Source organism: Nerophis ophidion, linkage group LG26 (genome assembly GCF_033978795.1).
Source record: "Nerophis ophidion isolate RoL-2023_Sa linkage group LG26, RoL_Noph_v1.0, whole genome shotgun sequence".
NCBI classification, from domain to species: Eukaryota; Metazoa; Chordata; class Actinopteri; order Syngnathiformes; family Syngnathidae; genus Nerophis; species Nerophis ophidion.
Window position 1 is genome coordinate 29514870 of NC_084636.1, and position 21978 is coordinate 29536847.

The window sequence follows — 21978 nt, forward strand, 5'->3', positions numbered from 1 at the left end:
TTATTTTAGTCAAAGTCACACCGATTATCAAGACAAGTCTACTGTGCTATTTTTCTGTGAAATAAACTTGTATGCTTTAAAAATTTGGCTCAGGACTTGATGATATGGAAAAATGTTTTTCTTCCTGAAGATAAACCATTTGAGAAGCACTCAACTCACACATGCTTACTCCAAATCATCATTGATGCAGAACAAGCAGACAATAACCAACATTATGTTTCATGTTCATTGGAAATTCCCCCGACAGCTCGTACAGCAAATGAATATGTTTGTCTTGATACAAGGAAGCTAACTTAGCATCAACTTAAGACAATGATGTTGCCTAGCTAGCTAGGACTTCACTTACATCTCTCATTCCTGCTGCTTCTTTTCTGTTGCGGGCGAATAACTTTCTTAAATTCATTTAGGAGTTACAGTTTGAGTCAAATCAAAATCAAAATAATGTAATTAACAAATTGTTGTTGGCTAACGTTACCTACCTCACGCAGTGATTCTCATCCTCTCTCTCTCTGTCTCTCTCAACCGAAGTCTCGATCCACACGTGAATAAATTACCATACTAATTAGACATGTTCTCATTGTTTCGTGGAGTGAATACAGTAGCAATCAATTATCATACTAAGTAGTATGTGCGCTGTTGTCCATGTTATGTAGACTTAAAACTCTGAAGCGTTTTTTTTATTGGTGAAATTTTTACTGGGGCACAGCAGATAAACAGTGGGGCACATGCCCCAGTGAAATCTGTCTGGCGACACCCCTGCTCTACTGTGTTGCCATTTTTTTATTGTTTTTCTGACACAAACACCATATGGTGTCGCTGTTATTAAACCCTGTAAATCAGTTAGGCTTATAGTTTCTCACACAGCTCAATGCACTTTACAAAACACCTGCTGTAACTTTAGTGTGTTTTGCTAAATAGCCACAAAATGTTGGTACACACCTTTTGGAAAATGACAAAAACATTTTTCATTGTAAAATCTGAGAAAAATTGGTTGAAAAAAAATGGCTGCCATCAATCAAAACGTCTTTGCAGGGGAATGAGACTCAGCAACTAATTGTCCATAAGCAGAAGTGGGTAGTAACTCATTACATTTACCTTGTTACATTTACTTAAGTAACTTTTTGGATATATTGTACTTGTCAAAGTAGTCTTAATGTAACATAAGGAAGACACGCTACCTTTACTTCGTTACACTGAGTTTCATTCCGATCGTTACATTTATTTGTAATTTATTGATTAAGACTTGCAAAGACTAATTAATTTGGCAGCGATCCTTTATCTGGCAGGCACTGTCATGTGCTTCTGTTTCACCAATTCAACATACATTTTTAATGGCGTTTGACTCCATTTCACCTGTCAAACGGAGCCCTGCATTCTTCCTCGCTAGGTATAACAAGGCGGGAATAATTTTGTTGACGAAAAAAATTTGTCTTAGTTATCGTCAACGACCTATTTTCCCCTGACAAAAGTAGGATAACGAATCAAAACAAATTCACGTTGACGAAAAAAATGACTAAATTAATTGACAATTTAGTCTATGTAAATAAAAACGAGATGAAAATGTTGACATAAACGAAATCCAATCATATACAAATTTGTCTTTAAGCGGGAGAAACAAATAAGGAGTCCGTCCACCCACAGTAGCATGCAGGAAAGGGGCGGGGATAAATCACGGCAGGGATCAATCAGAACTACAACTACTAAGACACGGTGTTTGGACATTTCCCCAGGAAACAAGATTATATTGTAGGGATGTAACAATAAAAGGTAATAATGATGACGGTGGCAAAACTCCAGACGGTTAATATTACCTCTCTGTACAAAGATGTTGAAGATGTTCTACGAGTCGGTGGTGGCGGGCTAAGAGTGAGGGACACAAACAGATTGGACCAGTTGGTAGAGAAGGCCAGTAACATGGTGGGAGTGGAGCTGGACTCTCTGGTAGTGGTGTCAGAGAGGAAAAGTCCAGCAAAACTCCTAGCCATTATGGACAACACCTCCCACCCAGTACTATCGGACCTTGCGGAAAGAATAAGCACGTTCAGTGGAAGGCTCAGACTCCCAAAATGCAACACGGAACGACACAGGAGGTCTTTCATACCGACAGCCATCAGACTGTACAATGTATATGTTCCTTGACTGCACTTAAATGTAGAAAATATGTAGAATATATTTATAGTATTCATATATTACATATATAATATATGTTATATATTTATTATTATTATTGTCTATTGTGAGCGAACTGTGGTGCTGAATTTCCCCCAGGGATCAATAAAGTACTTTCTATTCTATTCTATTCTACCCTTTTAAATTAAAATGATCCAAAAACTGAGTGTTTTATAACAGCACTTTGATAAACTTACGGCGGACTGACTGGTGCCAGCTCGCGAGCTTGAATGTTAACATGAAGACAAGAGACATGCCTTCCCCCGTTAAAAACAACATTACAGTCTGAGGAACTAAGCTATTCAGTTGTAAACATTAAACCTACAAATTGTGCTCTCGAAGCACGGAATTATAATGATCAATCTTTCCTCACAGGAAAAGAGACAGAGGTGTTTTTATGATGCTTTCAAGTACCGCTGAACAGAGTAGGACAGACACAACGCCCGCCAGAAGTGATACTTAATTTACTTAATTTTATTTAAATAAATCTTAAAGTGCTACAGTACAAACCAATATTTACAGTACAATAAAAGTGATGCAATTAAAACAGATACAACACTATGACTTAAACACTTTACTGAAACATAAAAAAACACAAGACATGCAAAATAGTGGCGTTTCTAAAAATGTGTCTATTTATTTTAGTTATGTTTAAAATGCTTTTTAAGCACATTCCACAATACCACAATAATAAGTGAAGTAATTATATTTATATAGCGCTTTTTCTCTAGTGACTCAAAGCACTTTACATAGTGAAACCCAATATCAAAGTTACAATCAAACCAGTGTGGGTGGCACTGGAAGCAGGTGGGTAAAGTGTCTTGCCCAAGGACACAACGGCAGTGACTAGGTTGGCAGAAGCGGGAATTGAACCTGCAACCCTCAAGTTGCTGGCACGGCCACTCTACCAACTGAGCTAAACCGCCCCCAATGATAACAGCCGTGATCATTTTGGTCACAATAAATGTGATTTAAAATTATCATATCTTTACATCCCTACTGTATTTTTACACACAACATTTCAATGTCTTCTACACCTGGAAGGAAGAGAAGACGATGGAGACGTTTTACCTTTGAAACGACATGATACGTCGTAAACCCGGTAGCTCGATTTTTTTCTTGTAAAAATACAAACAACGTGAAGAGCCATCTGTAAGCTAATCATCAGGACATCTACGCAACAGTGAATAGGCCTAAACTAATATTTCCAAATGACTCATGCTGTACTGAATTATTATTACCATTAAACACAATAGAGAAGGAGCAAAACTGCTTACACAACCACTACTTTTGTAGTAACCATAAGCGAGCTGGCCCACCAATCTAGAATAAAACTAGTTTGTTTTTTCATGTGATCATTTTAGTAATAAATTCTTCAACATTTGGAAAAAAAAAAAAAAAAAGCAAAATGTCAGCTAAAATAACACAATATGGTAAGTGAGAAATGTACTTTTTAAAAATATTCATGGATTGCAGTTCTAGTGAATTTGGTTTTTGAGATGCGCTGCAATAATAACTAATTAATAAAAGTGCTTTCAAGACAACTTCATGCGTTGTCTGTTATAATTTATATTTTTGTCGACAAAATGTACTGTAAATTTAGTCGACTAAATTGTTGAGGAATTTAGTCGACTGCAACCAGACTAAAACTAAAACTAAATTAATTTAGATGACTAAAATATTACTAAAACTAAAATACCTTTTTGTCAGAAGACTATTACTAAAACTTCATTAAAAATTGCTGTCAAAACTAACACTGGCCGGTGGTATGATAAAATAGAAACCTACTTGTTCAACAAGCGTCAGAAAGTTCCCAAAATAAGACATTTTAATTACACGACATGACACCAGTACATCCCGGCTGTTTGAGACAACTGGTAAGCAGGAACCTCAGAAAACAAATCACTAAAATAGCAATCCTTTTGTATGTCTTTGATGATCTCAATAATCACAGGTGTTATTTAAACACATTAAAACGTTACCAACAACACAAAACAGCAATGGAAATGTGCAGTTATCTGTTAGATCCGGCGCTTAAAACTTACTAGTAAACCCTCCCTTGACACATTTTCTGTCAATTTATGATGACATACTGTACACCAGGGGTGTAAATCGGTCTTTTTTAAGCAAGCACTTGCTTTTCACAATTTCGCTTTACCTGTCTGTTTCCATCAATGAACCGCATCTCCCCGGTGCCGGCAGCACTCATGCAGCCCCAAACCAGGCAAGAGAAAATCATTTTTGCCGCGCATTGACCTTTCAAAGCAATACTTGATTTGTTCAAGCATTTTGGCGGGCTCTGCTGCAGAATGTCATCAGCACTCATTGGAATTTCCCTCAGTTACCCATAGCTCTCCAGTTACCAGAAGCACTCATGCAACCCTAGACAAATTGATCTTGCTGCTTGCTCACTTGTGTTGCCAGCTGGAGTATTAGGCAAAACTTTTTTTTGTGTGGTCTTATTGTCAACGGATAGCACAGTTGTACTGCTGTACAAAATCTGTACACTGACTACTTTAAAGTGTATCCAAATTTACTTTTGAAAGTACCTTGAGAAGTTACTAGAGAAAAGCGCTATATAAATATACTTCACTTCACTTCACTAGCACTAGCTTGTTAGCATGTAGCATTCTCTTCTTCTACTGTATTTACATTTTCCACGTAGCCGAAAAGACCACAATCGCCTCCTAGTGTACAAGAGGCACACTGTGTATGGCCATCAGTCACATTAGAAATAAGAGCATAGAAACTAAAACTAAAAATGTAACTGTGAAAACAGAAGAAACTGAATTATTTGAAAAAACAGACTAAATTGTTGCATACAAATGTACTGAGTGTAAAAAGTGACATGTAATCAGACAAGGCAGCACAAAGCTTCAATGATTACTTTCAAACTAGTAAAAATTTAATTTCTATCATGTGCTTTCATCCGTGTCAGTAGAAATGTTCACATTTCAGCAAACAAGAATTTCACTTCAAACCAGAGAAAACATGTTGCATTAATTGTACATGGTTTTTATGTTTTACAGACGTATGCTTACATCAATCAATCAATGTTTACTTATATAGCCCTAAATCACTAGTGTCTCAAAGGGCTGACATCAACCACAATTGTAGTCCAAGAACCACTGAAAAATTGCTACAAAATGAATCAGAAGTTACTCACAAGTTACTCAATACTTGAGTATTTTTTCGTGGAATGCTTGATTTCTCTTGGTCAAGTAATTCTTTTTGATGACTACTTTTTACTTGAGTCCTATGATTCTAAAGAACGGTAATCTCACTTAAGTAGGGTTCTCTACCCACTTCTGTCCATAAGTCATTGACCATTTGTTAAATGATATGTAGATAGATAGATAGTACTTTATTTATTCCTTCCGGAGAGTTCTTTCAGGGAAATTAAATATGTATGTAATACATGTGTATTACATGCTGGCATGTCTACCAAGACATAGGGGGCGCCACAAATGCCATTCGGTCCATGGGCTTTTTCGTGTGCAATGATGTCGATGAAGGTAACCCCTTTTTGTGTGTCTTTCCACTGGCACCTGAAGGTTCAGCTGAAGGTTCAGTGTGGGGTTGGGAGTCAGGTCAGCACCCCCACTCGGCCTCCACTACCTCTACAGAGTTCACAGCGAGCCCCCCTATTCCTCCCCGCCCCACCCCCCGGCGAATCCCTCACTGACCAAGCGGCTGAGAGGCACAAAGATACCCCCTTAAGGAGCTTTGCTTTCTGCAGGAAACTTAATCTCCTTTTTAAACGCCATGCCGAGGCTCCTCACAAGCCCCCCGAATGAAACGAGGGTGGGGGCCGAGGAATATCTCCAAGTGCACATGGCAGCACGGCCCAAATCTGAATATGTGAGGTGATGCGCAGCTGAGACACTTTGACGCCAGCACGGGGAATTAAACCTGCGACAGGCCACACCAAACATACTACCTCGTCCTGCTGCCATGCATCCTCCGCACACGTGCGTGACTTCCTGTGACCGACAACACATATGACAACACATACACCTTCTGAAGGGAATGTTAGCCCCAATACATCAATTTTCTAGAAAGAAGAGTTAGACAGTGCTCCATCAACCAATACTGAGATGATCGCCAGCATTACAGACAATCCAAAATAAGTTTTTTATACACATTTATTTTGTCAACTTTGACATTTCCAGCTAGATTCACGCATTGACATGAAAACTAAACTCGGACAATTTATGATTTTTGGGACTTGGCGAAAGTCTGCACTCTGTTGAGGGCTATGCCAAAAAAAAAATGTTCTCACTGTCAATCGGGAGTAACACAAGCACAATATATGCACCTTTTCCAGGGCTAATTTTCTAGGGCTAATTAGTCAATTATTTCCTGTCATAACCCTTCTAGGGGACATACTGTATGTTCAGCTATTGAGACCTTGATATTTATTTAACTGTACAACACACTATGTGAGTTATATACTTGATAGAATCACTTTATTGTCAAAGTAGATGAATAAAACTAGCTGAGATAGGATTTGCAAACAACTTAAAACAATTTCCGATGCTACCCTTATTCGGTCATTTTGGACTGCCCAGTCTGTGTTATTCTGAATACACAGAAAAAAGTGCCAATGATTCATTGCATTGCACAATTTTAAAAAGTTAACAGTATCATTTAAAATAGGTCAGTTTTATCAGCTTATTTATTTTCAAAAATAGCTATAAGTATGTTTTGTTTTGTACAAAACTTTACAACAATATTGCTTATATTGAACTTTCCATGAATATATAGTCTCCAATATCCATCCATTTCTACCGCTTATTCCCTTTCGGGGTCGCGGGGGGCGCTGGCGCCTATCTCAGCTACAATCGGGCGGAAGGCAGGGTACACCCTGGACAAGTCGCCACCTCATCGCAGGGCCAACACAGCTAGACAGACAACATTCACACTCACATTCACACACTAGGGCCAATTTAGTGTTGCCAACCAACCTATCCCCAGGTGCATGTCTTTGGAACTGGGAGGAAGCCGGAGTACCCGGAGGGAACCGACGCATTCACGGGGAGAACATGCAAACTCCACACAGAAAGATCCCGAGCCTGGATTCGAACCCAGGACTGCAGGACCTTGTGAGGCAGACGCACTAACCCCTCTTCCACCGTGAAGCCCTAGTCTCCAATAGACAATTAAAAAAAGACTTGAACTATGAAACATTTTAAACTACTGTACAATACATCAGTTTGAATATTTTTTAATGAAACAATAACCTTTACTAATTATTTATAGAAAGCATTAGCCTGCTTTATATGAACTAATTTGCCATTTAAAACTGTCTGTGCACTGAGTTTGGTCTACAGAGCCTTATGAGATCCCATGCGTCTGGAAACAACCCTTGAATGGAGGTTAATAATAATAAATAATAGATTAGATTGATATAGCGCTTTTCTGGACACTCAAAGTGCTGCACAGAGAACTGAGAACTCATCATTCATTCACTCCACATTCAAGCTACATCTGTAGCCACAGCTGCCCTGGGGTAGACTGACGGAAGCATGGCTGCCAGTTTGCGCCTACAGCCCCTCCGACCACCACCAAACAATCATTCACCATTGTCAGCGGCACTGGTGGAAAGGGTGAAGTGTCCTGCCCAAGGACACAATAGCAGTGATTTGGATGGCATGAGGCGGGGAGCAAACCTGCAACCCTCAAATTTCTGGCACGGTTGTCTACCCACCATACCATGCCCCCTAAGTTAATTTGTGTATTTGTTACAAAAAAAATTTTTTTACACTGAATTTATGGTTAATTCATGCTCCTCCACATCGAGAGGAGCCAGATGAGGTGGTTCGGGCATCTGGTCAGGATGCCACCCGAATGCCTCCCTAGGGAGGTGTTTAGGGCACATCCAACCGGTAGGAGGCCACGGGGAAGACCCAGGACATGTTGGGAAGACTATGTCTCCCGGCTGGCCTGGGAACGCCTCGGGATCCCCCAGGAAGAGCTGGACGAAGTGGCTGGGGAGAGGGAAGTCTGGGCTTCCCTGCTTAGGCTGCTGCCCCCGCAACCCGACCTCGGATAAGCGGAAGAAGATGGATGGATGGATGAATTTATGTAAAATACTTTTTTGTGTAAACTGGGCTACCTGGGCATAATACAACATAATTAACATTTAAATGTGGCCCACAATATAAATACTCAATATTCATTTTTTTTATTGTTCATAGTTTATATTGTAAATCCCACATTCTATATTTTAGTTACATTCTTACTGTCATTTAATTCCGTAAAATAAAAAAAGTTAAATCTGTTTTTGAGATGGTCTGTTTAGTTTTTTACTGAAAAAGACACTCGAATGTACATAAAAATATTCATTGTGGGATTTACAATATTGACTACGAACAATAAAGCACTGAATATTGAGAATATATAAAACGTTGCTCCTCTACTGTGGGTCGCCTCTTTGATCAAGATATTTTTTAATCAAGCAAGAGCAACAAAGATGCAACGAACACAGTAAAAAATAAAGGCAAAAGGATGAAAAACTTCCACTTATTCGATATAATATCACTGTTACTATGGTCACCATAGTGTGTTGTTCATCTACTAATGACAGAACCTTGTCTTTTGAATAACGAGCTTACAATCAAACAATTATTCTTCCCTCTATGAATGCATCCAAACATGTCTTCTTTGTTACGCTTAACTGAAAACATCATTATGAGTCTGCAGTGCCTCAGACAGGAAGTCTCACCAGAGTGGTGAGGACGGCGGAAAAGATCATCAGGACTCCTCTTCCTCCTATCCAGGAGATCGCAAAAAGCCGCTGCCTGACCAGGGCTCAGAAAATCTGCAAAGACTCCTCCCACCCCCACCAAGGACTGTTTTCATTGCTGGACTCTAGAAAGAAGTTCCGCAGCCTCCGAAGCAGAACCACCAGGTTCTGTAACAGCTTCTTCCCTCTGGCCGCAAGACTCTTAAACGCATTATAATTATCCCCTCAATTCCTCCCAAAATGGATTAACTCGCTGGAATAAAAAGACAACATACATCCATAAATGTGGATGCATATGATAAAGTTCAATATATTTATCTGTACAGTAATCTATTCAATTATATATGCACCTTATTGCTTTTTATCCTGCACTACCATAAGCTAATGCAACAACATTTTTTTCTAAACTGTACTGTAAAGTTCAAATTTGAAGGACAACAAAAAGGAAGTCTAAGTCTATTCACCACCATCTGCTGGTCACATCGTGTATCACAGTCAGTTTAGCTGCATATAACGTCTTATAGAAACCATATGCCACTCAAAAATGCAGATTCAACCATTGGGATCATTTCTGAAGTTTGAAAATACTCAGCGGGCTGCATTGAAATGTTAATTATGTTGTATTATGCCAAGGTATTCCAGTTAACTGTCTTTTTTATGCCGTTTTGCAAACTTTGTTTCGCAAACTTGACATGTCATTGGCTGGTTTTGAGTTACTGCTTGACTCCTAATTTACCAGAAGTGAGTCTGTCTTCTTGAAGCACCAAATTTTTCGACACTTCATTTAAAAAAATGTATTAATTTTGAAAAACAAAATTTGTTTGAATGAAATTGTCAGAATAATTTGATAGAAAAAAAGTCAGTTCACAAAATTCAAGTGCAAAAAATTCATTAAAAAAAAATGCTTTCGTAATAAAGACACAAATTAACCTACATACTTGCATCAGGCGTTATTGTTGATAACGATGGACTACCAAAGAAGAATAATAAAAACATAATTTGCCATTGATCTGCCAGATGCACGGAAAATCTGCAAAAACAGTAACAAAAGGACATAGCGGCATAGCTCGGTTGGTAGAGTGGCCGTGCCAGCAACTTGAGGAATGCACGTTTGATTCCCGCTTCCGCCATCCTAGTCATTGCCGTTGTGTCCTTGGGCAAGACACTTTACCCACCTGCTCCCAGTGCCACCCACAATGTAACTTAGATATTGGGTTTCACTATGTAAAGCGCTTTGAGTCACTAGAGAAAAGCCTTATATAAATATAGTTCACATTTCACATGATTTTACTTGTGTTTAGTGACTGCAGTCACTGCACATCCTTTCAAATCTGGGCTTCAAACTTGATATTGCTAATTTTAACTCTGCTCAATGTTAAACGGGAACTGCACTTTTTTGGAATTTCGCCTCATTCGCAATCCTTATGTAAGACTAGAACACGTTTTTCTCTTTTTTGTGTATTCTACAGGACTGTCTCAAAAAATTAGAATATTGTGATAAAGTCCTTTATTTTCTGTAATGCAACTAAAACATTAAAATGTCATACATTCTGGATTCACTACACATCAACTGAAATATTGCAAGCGTTTTATCATTTTAAAATTGGTGATTATGGCATACAGCTTAAGAAAACTCAAAAATCCTATCTAAAAAAATTAGAATATTTCCTCCGACCAAGTAAAAAAAAATTTATAACAGCAAAACAAAATCAAACATTTGAAAATGTCACTTAATGCACTCAGTTTTTGGTTGGAAATCCTTTTGCATGGATTACTGCATCAATACGGCGTGGCATGGAGGCAATCTGCTTGTGGCATTGCTGAGGTGTTATGGATGCCCAGGATGCGTCAAGACACCCGTGGACACACCCCTCCGACTATCAGGTACGGTTTAATCTCACTAAAACACTAGCAACACAATAGAAAGATAAGGGATTTCCCAAAATTATCCTAGTAAATGTGTCTAAAAACATCTGAATCTGTCCCAATGCAATCGCCTTTTTTTAACTTTATTTTCATTTTTTTTCTAGTCCTTTGCTATCAATATCATCATCCACGAATCTTTCATTTTCGCTCAAATTAATGGGGAAATTGTCGTTTTCTCGGCCCGAATAGCTCTTGCTGCTGGAGGCTCCCATTATAAACAATGTGAGGACTTCCGGTAAAGGCAAGGCTTTTTTATCAGCGACCAAAAGTTGCGAACTTTATCATCGATGTTCTCTACTAAATCGTTTCAGTAAAAATATGGCAATATCGCGAAATGATCAAGTATGACACATAGAATGGACCTGCTATACCCGTTTAAATAAGAAAATCTCATTTCAGTAGGCCTTTAATGGATGCCTTAATAGTGTGAAAATTACAATGTATGCTCCTTTTATGTGGTAATTCTCACTGCTTTGCATTCAGGACCAGGTTATATAGGATAATGTTCATGTCAAGAAAACACTGATTAGGTGTTTATTGCTTAGTAAAGATGCCTCCCTTACCTCTCCTCTCTCTTGTGGCCGAAGGACAGGGCGACTAAACGTGTACCCTGACAGGACTGTGTCAAATGCTCTGTGGCTATTTATTCAGAAGGAGGTGTAACAGATTACCCGAGAAAGGGGCGGATTCTTCAGCAGTGGCGCTCTTAACCCGAAACACTCTGGGACCCGTGCTCCGACATGCTCCTTTAGCACCCTCTCAGCAGACTATTCCCCAATGCAAACATGGCCAAGGCTTTATAGGCCTTCATAAACTCTCTGAAAAGGACTTTAGAGTGCTGAGGAAGCCCAGAGAAAACAAGATGTGTGCAAGGCAAACAGACCTTACAAAGCCTGTGGACATGGTGTCTTTAGTGGGCCTAACAGGAGTTACGGTGTTTCACTTGTCGGCGCCTGAAAGGAAAGGCGCATTTTTTCTTGGCGGGTCCACAACACATGTGGAGCAGCGCTGTATTTCACGCTTCAGCTGTACAAGAGGAGAAACGATGGACAAGCTATCTGTTAAACCACTTTTCTCTCTCCAATTTTAATGGACATCCACTATAGCTACTAGAGGTCTGCAGTTGGTATAGAAAGAATCTTAAATTTCAGCTACCATTTCATGCAGTACATAATATCAAGGGACAATATTATAGAAAGTAAAATTGGACATACTTTACAGGAGTCAGTGTACATCTTATACAGCAGTATATATTTACTATCCACTGAAAATGAGTCAACACAGTGCCAATATTGTCAACATAGCTGGCAACACAAGTAACTGGAAAGATAGGTAAGTCATATTCATGGGCAGCATGAGTGCTGATGGTAATGGGGAGCTACGGTTCTTATAGAGAGCAAACATCATTTCTGAAGCTGAAGACAATAAAATGATTGCTGAGGAGTGCAAACTCATGTCTGTGTGATTAATTATAAAGTGGTACCTCAATTTTGACACCTCTTTTTGAGAACTTTTCGGTTTACAAACCTTTATATCATGCCAAGTATGCCTCTTTGTGCAAACCATGCTTTGGCGAATGAACGCTTCAATCATTAATTTTGCATGCCGCTTAAAGACATCTGGACTGCCATTTTGATGACACCAAACATTTTAAAGAGATGGGGCACCCCACGGCATATCCTGAACACATGGGCGTAGCCATTTTCAAGAGTTTTGATGGCAATCGGCACTTCTGACAATTGTCATACCTTGTGTCGGCCAGTACTGGGTCAGCCTGTCTTAAAGATAAATTTGCGTGATCAGAAACATTTTAAATGTGTTCAAACTCTCACAGAAAAAGATGCCACAGTCAAGGAGAAGGCACTACCGAGACACAAGCCAAAGAAGGATTGCCTAACACTGCTATACATGGTGGTTAATGTTTTGGAGCGCACCAACAAGACATTTTTGTGTGTGTGTGTGTGTGTGTGTGTGTGTGTGTGTGTGTGTGTGTGTGTGTGTGTGTGTGTGCGCATGTTGACATTTAAGCTTGCTGTTGTTGTGCTGTTTGGATGAAGATTTTTGAGTCATTACCCCCGAAGGGAATAAGCTGTAGAAAATGGATGGATGGAGACCCCCGTGTTGTATTGGTTTGATTCGTATACATACACTGTGATGAAATGGAGACTTGTCCATAGTGTACGACGCCTTCCGCCCAAATGCAACTGAGATAGGCTCCAGCACCCCCCGCGACCCCAAAAGGGACAAGCGGTAGAAAATGGTTGGATGGATGATATATATACAATATACACACACACACATATATGCAGTATAGTGTCTTTAAATTATGGAGTTCTTTACTAAAATAGGGACTTTTGTTGAGGCTAGAACCAATTATTTTACATGGATTCTTCTGGGGAACTCTGCTTCACAATACTAACTTTTCAGTTTACTATCTATGTTCAAGAACCATATACGTCCGCAAATCGAGGTTCCACTGTAAGACTATAAACTTTTCTGTAGGGACTCAGAAGTGTAAGGTTCGGTCCATCTCTTTCAAAAGACCACCTTAGTGGTGGGGGGGCAAAAATTAAGTAGAGATCTGGGGGAAAAAAATTCCAGGTGGCACTTTGGTGAGCATGTAGGGTGGCGATGGAGGTTGAATGAAAATGTGATTCACAAATGAACCTTAATGAGTGAATTCCTCCTGTGTTTGGTGGGATGGTGAGAGGGGGCTGGAGGGGGTTAAGTAGGAAGGATCAGCAATGCCCAATTTGCTAAATTGAAAAAAGGCAAAAGCCACATGGATCATCCATGTATTCATCATCTGCCCAGCCGTCTTAATTGGAATTCAATTTAGGGGACACTCGCTTTTAAAAGAGCGGACTCAGATACACTTGTCACATGATCAAATGGGAAAGTATTGCCTGGTAGTCAAAGGGTCTGGGAAATAATTTGCTTCTTTATTTTTTTTCTTTTCCACCCCGCTCCCCCCCAAACCATACATCCACCATCTACCCCTCTCACACACTTTTTTTGCCGGTTGCTTTCATGTCATTGAGATGAATGGTTAATAAGGCAGAGCGTTAAGAGGATTATGATGTGGTAGGGCTATGGTGCTGCTGCTGGACAGGGGGTGGGGGGAGTCAGAGCATATAAAACGGAGAGATACGTGTGTGTGTGTGTGTGTGTGTGTGTGTGTGTGTGTGTGTGTGTGTGTTCGCATGTGTTGGGAGGTGGGGGGTACAATACCGGGCCGAGCATCCTCCTCACTGTCAAGACTCATTTAGTCAGAACTAAGCACCCCAATGGGCCATATCTTCTGTGTGTGTGTGTGTCTTTAAAGACTCACCATCTCTTTTCTCTGCTTTAATAAAGACCCTTGAAGTGGACCAATAGGGGGAGGTGCTTCAGGTAGTGGAAGGCCAATGAGAAGGCAGCAAGAGGGCTTTAGGTCTCCATCTGTAAAGAAAGATGAAGATTCAAATTTGAGTCCCATTAAGACTTGTGTGCCATGGAAAGATTTTAGGAAGAGGAGAAGAAGAAAGGGTTTCATTTGTGCAGAAAGTGGAACGCCTCAAAAGTAGAACAGTGTAGAGTTCAAACCATCATATGAAACTTCATCTAAGCGTAATTTACATCAGCGGTGTCCAAGGGTTTTTCTTCTTCTTGAGCAGTGTTTGTGTCTTTTGTGAAGAAGACCAGTGATAAGTGAAAGTGTGATGACAACCATAGAACCAGAACAGTAACTTCTTTTTGCAACACAGGATTGGCTGCTTAGTACAATATGACTGATATGAATAAATAAATTACTGTACATACAAAGTCATTTTACTAAGCCAATTCTAACACAGCATAAAATCGATCCATGCTCAATTTTGCTTTTGATTGTTGAAAACGGCTGATTTCGTGGCAACTTTTTCTAAATTGCGACAAAAGTGGGGATTTTTCAAGTTTATTTTTTTTTAAATAGCAAGGCATCAGCTTGCAGTTTTAGAACATTGATATGTGTTTTCGATTTTCTTTGTAACCTTAACCCTAAAACTTTCACGATTTAAACAAATCTATCTATAAAATATGCTTTATTTGGATATCAAACTCAAGTGTGAGGAATATATTTGAATATTGACAGCAATTTACCAGCTCACCTAGGATTTTGTGGGCTTCTTTTGAGTTGGCTGATTTCAGGGGAGTTTTTCCCCCAAAATTTCAATGGAAGTTGCACATAGCAGGTACTTACCCCCATTTTTTTACCAAGCACAGTATTGAACCTTTGACAGCAATCTATAGCAATACTTTTTGTGATTGATGGGATCTTTATCACAGGGACACATTTTCTTAGTTAGAATGTTGGCGTGTACGTTTGAATTAGAGCTGCAACATTTAGTCTGCATAATCAACAACGTTAAATATAAAAATTAATAAAAAAAGATTTGTTATTGTCGACTAGTCACATAATTAAAGGGGGGGGATGAGTTTGCATACAGAGATGAGGTACTGAAACTAGCAGCATGGTGTTCAGTGAATAATCTGGCAATGAACACCACAAAAATCAAGGAACTCATCTTTGACTTCAGGAAAAACACCGCCCCCCTCTACATCAACGGCGAGGAGGTGGAGTGTGTCAGCTCCTTCAAGTTCCTCGGCACCCTCATATCTGGTGACCTGTCCTGGACCCAAAATACAACTGTGGTCATCTGGAAGGCCCAGGGTAGAATCCACTTCCTGAGGGTGCTGAGTAAGAACAGACTGGAGAGGCAGCTGATGGTGACCTTCTATCGTTCGGCTGTCGAGAGCCTGCTGACGTACTGCATAACAGTGTGGTACGCCAGCTGCACTGAAGCAGACAAACAGGCGATTCAGAGGGTCATAAAGTCTGCACAAAAAAATAATCGGTTGCCCCCTGCCCTCCCTGAAGGATTTACATAACTCCCGTTGCCTTAAGAAAGCAAAAACCATCAACAAAGACAGCACACACCCTGGCTACCACCTGTTCCACCTGCTACCATCGGGCAGGCGCTACAGGTGCATCAGAGCCAGAAAAAACAGGCTCAGAGACAGATTTTTTCCCCAGAGCTGTCACCATGTTGAACTCTAACTTATAATAATTATAATTCACCCCTGTACAATATCCTGCCCTAATACCCTACTGTGCAATACTACCCTTTGAGTACAATATGTCCGACACTGATTGTTATTTATTACTTCGGTACTCTTGTCTTGTTCTGTATAATGTACAGTATTTTGTATTTCTACAGTATTTTGTGTATTGTACAGGATTGCTTGTTATTCATAGTCAGCATTGTCACTGGCGTCCAACTGGATGTGAATTCTCCCTGCCCACTGGGTGTGAGTTTTCCTTGCCCTTTTGTGGGTTCTTCCGAGGATGTTGTAGTCGTAATGATTTGTGCAGTCCTTTGAGACATTTGTGATTTGGGGCTATATAAACAAACATTGATTGATTGATTGATTGATTGATTTTTATTGGATAGTATTCTGTTTATTTCAATTGTTCGTTCAATTGTGTTGTTTATTTTACCCCATATTTGTTCCCACAACCGCACCTTAAGTTGGAGTCTTTAATCTCGTTATATGCAAATATAATGACAATAAAGTCTATTCTATTTTATTCTGTATTCTATTCTATTCTAATAACATTCTAATTGATAGGCTGACAGGTTCTTTTTTTTTTAACTTTAAGTAAATAATTGCAACTAAAAGACCCTAACAGTATGGGATAACAAATACGTTTTGCACTGAATGTCATGTTTACAGGACATCTTGCACTATACAGCTTTTGATTTATTTTTTACCATGATTATCTACTTTGTGTAATAAAGTAAAACCATTAATTTCTCAGTATTATGTTTATTTTGTTCCAATTGAATTTAGTGTACCAGGTTTTGAAAATTTGTTAAAATCAAGTCGCGGACTGAAACCTGTACAGCAGATCATAAGCAATCATCGTTTAACTAATTAGAACATAATCGCTGACTAGTCCATTATTAAAATAATAAGTTTGAATGCTACTTAGGTAAAAATATAATTGGCAATATTTTGCCAAAATGTTCAGGAATGTTGCGAACATTGGGGAAAGTTGTGAACTTGCGCATAGTCAGCTAGGAATGGTTAAATTTGTGGCACAATCGCAACGTAGCAAAAAACTTGGAAGTTGTGGTAAAAACAACACTAATGTAATGGTTACAGTATATAGGGGCCAGTATCACAATGTAAATGCCTGTCCTGTTGTGTCCTTTAGACAGCCTCAAAAATGAAAAGTTTTACTTCATTTTAGTTTAATCATACAGTGATGATTGTCTCTTTACCGTGTAATATCACCTGTGGAGTTAATAAAGGTTTTATGATGGTCCTAAATAAATGTATTTGTTTTACATGATTTCATATGTGAAATTAAAACAACTTCGGCGTCAACCAGAATGGAGATGTAGATACCTCTGTTTTTAATTTTATTACTTCACCTGAATGAGTCTCATCTGTCCTCTAAGCAACAGTTAGGACGGACATCCCTGGAGGCAAGTGAACGCACCACGCCTGGTGTACCCTGATGCCTCCTCAAGAACGGGATACATATCCTGAGCCCACTTTAAGAAATCTGCATGCCACTTCTCCTCTCTCCCCTCCCTACCATTCTTACAATATATAGTGTCGCTCCCCTAGTCCCAAACACAACCTCTCACCCCCACCCAGGGACTGGCTGCGCCCAGCAGCAGGCGTCTTAAAGGCATCTTTAATTCAGCCAACTTTGAAGTGGCACTCCGGCAAATGCACTCAATCAATTATAAATGAAATAATCTGCTTATAATATTAGAGATTTTTCAAGTCGAAGAAATAGCGGGAGATTAGGGCACCCAAATCAGTTTTAGCGGTATCTGAAGTGACAGCAGGAGAATCATTGGAAGGAGCGGCGAGGAACTTAAAATGATTATGTAGATCTGTGTCAACTGGCGAATGTTTCTGCAAATCCCTCCGCTGGATCGAGCGCGACGAGGGAAACAGATTATTCCTGGCCTTATTTAAAGGGTTGCACTTCTTAAGTGGCTTTTAAAGAGAGGGAAACGTTTATATATATTTGCACTTATATTTACAGACACTCCCTCAAACTGCCGCCATCTCCCAGCCTTCAGGGTCAGCGTGCGACATGAGCCTCTCTTTTGTGTTGAGACTAAAGCTGTTGTTCGCTAATTCGATGAAGAAAATTGCACTTGGATCAAAGTACACAGACATTATGCACGTTTGTGTAAGATTAGAAGAAGCAGACTGCTTTTCATAGCGCCTCAGGTACACCTTTTATAGCCATATTGATTCACGCATACAATACTTTATCATCGCTATTTACCAGTGTTGGGATGGTTACTTACTGTAATACGGTGCCACAGGTAAAGTTGAAGTTAAAAAAAAACTAATTAACCGCACGTTAAAAGGTTTGAGTAACATTCTTAATTTTTACATGCGTAAACAGTATAATAAAACAAAATCACCTGTCACACACGGAAGGGAGAGGGTAGAAAAAAAATGTCACGCTGGTCGTTAGCCATTACACTTTAAGCTACATGCTAGTCACATTAGCATATGAGTGCTAAAAATCATTTAGGAATGTACTTAATATCATACTAATTATATTGCAAACTTTCCTACCTTCATTTCTGATTCTATGGTTATAATCACATTTTCCTTGTTGCCATCATTTCTGTGCCCCCAAAATCAAAAGAAAAAAATCTTTAAAAAAAAACGGTGAAGTCTCTTAAAAAAACTTTAGAGAAAAGCTAAAGTCACAGGGTTCTGCTACTAAAGAACTTAAGAGGAGCATCTTTCCCCAAAATTCCACCTTATGTGCATTCAACTTGCTCTGCATTTCGTAAAATTCTCCACAAATTGCATTGAAGTTTGTATCCTTTGTTTGTGTCATTACTCACAGAGCTGCAAATTATGACCCAGTGCACATTTCTATCACGCCGGGGCTCATTCATCTTTGATTACACCTTTCAGATGATATAAATTAGGCCTATCCCGCACTGTTAGACTTGATGGATTACAGGGGCCCATAGGAAACGCACTGATCAATATCATGGATTAGCTTCATGAGTTTCGAGGCTATGCGGTGGTGTTCGCCAAGGTTTGTTTGTGCGACACTGTTGAGAACTGATAAACAAGTCTGTTCTAAACTTTGTGGCGTAGTAGCATTCCAAAAAGTAGAAAAGAAATGGTAGACAAAACATGCACAGGAGATGTTTTTTCTGGATATGAAGTCAGCATGGCTGCAAGTCAGCGTAATATCACAATTAAATTGTAGCTGTTATTTTAATGCATAGCCTACAATAATATTGTTTGTGTGACATTATGATCAGAGGTGGGTAGAGTAGTCAGAAATTGTACTCAAATAAGAGTACTGTTACTTTAGAGATGTATTACTCAAGTAAAAATAAGGAGTAGTCACCCAAATATTTACTTGAGTAAAAGTAAAAAGTATGTTGTGAAAAAACTACTCAAGTACTGAGTAACCTGTTCGTTAAATGATGACTGCAACAAGTAAGCACAAAAACATAAAAATAACAATGAACAAATTGAGAGCCAGGAATATCTCTTAAGCAACTAAAACAATAATATATATTAAATAATATATATTTGGTTTTAGACTGTATTGAATGAAAATTTGAAAATGAATTTTACCTTTGCAATCTCATTACACTATTGGCTAAGTTTTATATTCATAAATCTCAATACCCGACCTGTTTTGTGTACCTTTAAAAAAGATGTAGAACTCTACATTAAAACACTCTACCTCTAACAACCAAAAAGCTGTGAAAACGATGATGCTGTGTTCCGAATTTAAGTTATTTACTGAGATTGAGTGAGCCTATGTCTTTGCACTTTATTATATATATATATATATATATATATATATATATATATATATATATATATATATATATATTGCATTCTATTTTAGTTACTTTGAATTTACAACCCCCTGGCAGTGTTTTGTACGGTTTTTATACTGTTTTGTACTGTTTTTGTACTTACTTTGATTATTAATTTCAACTGTTTGTAAATGTTGAAATTTATAAAGCATTTATTAATCTTGTGACCGCCTGACCGTTTGATCGGTGAAATGGCGTCTAACTTCACCAGTGACTGCATCTGATTGGTGAAACGCAGGCATGTGATAGGTCCTACTTTGAAGGTCTGTCTGACAAAACAAAACAAAAAAAGCGTGCATTAGCAGATCGATAAAAATCAGTAGCGAGTAGCGAGCTGAATGTAGATAAATGGAGCGGAGTAAAAATAGCGTTCCTTCTCTATAAATATACTCAAGTACAATTTATACTAAAAGTTACTCAAGTAGATGTAATGGAGTAAATGTATCGTGTTACTACCCACCTCTGATTATGATTCAGAGAAAACTTTAAAGTCAGGCCTGAATCTTTTATTTTTCTTCTTTACAAAATGTCCTGGGCCAAAAAGCAAACTAGCTGTGGGATGCAACCTGCCAGACACTGGATATCCCTGCTACAAAAAAACCGCCACCTTTATACAGTAGTTTTCCATACACATTAATTAGGGGAAACAAGATAAGTTGAGTCATTAAAATGCGGCTATAGTGTTGGATAATAATTATAATTCTACTTTTTAGACTTTTTAAAATTCAGTGCAGATTTAATAATTGTATGACTAACCACAATATGAAAGGGGAAATAACTTTTTAAAACTGAAAATAAATAAGGACAAAATAATATGATTTCTCCGATCCAATCAGCAAATAGAGATAGATAACAAGGAATGTTATTGAAGACTGTATCACAAAACAAACAGATGTAATGACATGTCATTCTTAATTGCAATATTATATTGCATTTATTATATTGTCATTCTTAATTGCAATATTATATTGCAATATAATCATGGATATAATGCTAATATTAATACAAAAACATGTCATAGAATTTAAAAGCGTTGTTTCCTCATTATCACATTTTTCAATATCTGTGTGGTACCATATTGTACTGGTACGGCCCAGCACTTGGGCTGAACTGTGAGGGACTCAGATGCTGAAATATATCCATCCGTGTTTTAGTGGCAATGTAAAATACTTTGTTTTACTCTTAAAACACAATTTCCTCTCAAGGGAATACAAATATAATTAGTCAAATAAAATGTAAAAATAAACTGTTCATTGATATGAGTCAAAAAGACAATTAACAGATTCCTTTACTGTAAGGGATGAAAAGATGTTGCAGGAGTATTAAATGTAGTGCTGGTGACAGGAACCACGCTGTAGCATTCATCAAGCCTAATGAAAATGCTCCATACGGACAAAGGCGGGGGTCAAATGAATACGCTTTTAAAAATCAATCTCACCAATTACTGTCTATCTCAGTGTCACGCTCGCCTCGGCACACATCCACAAATAAAAGAAAGAAAAAGGGGGCAGATGCCGAGGAGGCGTGTGAAGAGTGACAACTTCATGTTTGGGTAATTATCACCACTTGTGCCCATGAAGTGAGGGGGCCCTCTTAACAGCCTCATTGTTGTTGTTAAACAGTTTACACTGCTGATTGATGATGAAAGGGGAACATGCACACACACACCTCTCGTGGGACTTTATGTGTGTGTGTGCGCATCCCCCTGTGACCCCTGCCAGCTGGGCAGGCTAAACACAACACACACACACACACTCGGGCTGGATTGTGAGGGCTATACCACAGGAGGCTGGCTATCAATACATTATTCATAACCATCTGATAGGACAAGCTCTGAGGTGCGCACACATACACACAATGTGAAAGTGGCCACTTCATCATATCAGTGACAGGGCTGAGTGAGAAGTCCCCATGCATCCTTTCCTGCACTGTCATCAGCTTCTATGACACTCCCTTGAGGATTAGCACCTCATTCATATTCATGCACATAAGGCACCCAAATGTATTATTATTAGCAATATTTAAATATTAAAAATACACAAACTATTGAACTATATTTTAAAAGCGAATAAATCATTATATATATATATATATACATATATATATACATATATATATATATATATATATATAAATTCATCTTATAATATATGTTTTTAATTTCTCCTAAAAATGCTGAGAAAACCCTCAATTTGAGATATCTTCATTTAAATTAAT

General features: G+C 38.6%; 1 long non-coding RNA gene across 1 annotated transcript in view; it reads right to left on the reverse strand.

Moving 5' to 3' along the window:
- The window catches only part of LOC133543790 (uncharacterized), a 104605-nt gene that overhangs the window by 62853 nt on the left and 19774 nt on the right, over window positions 1-21978 (reverse strand). Inside the window, exon 5 of the long non-coding RNA XR_009804523.1 lies at window positions 14175-14284. This is a non-coding gene — a long non-coding RNA (uncharacterized LOC133543790). The remainder of the gene's footprint in view (window positions 1-14174; window positions 14285-21978) is intronic.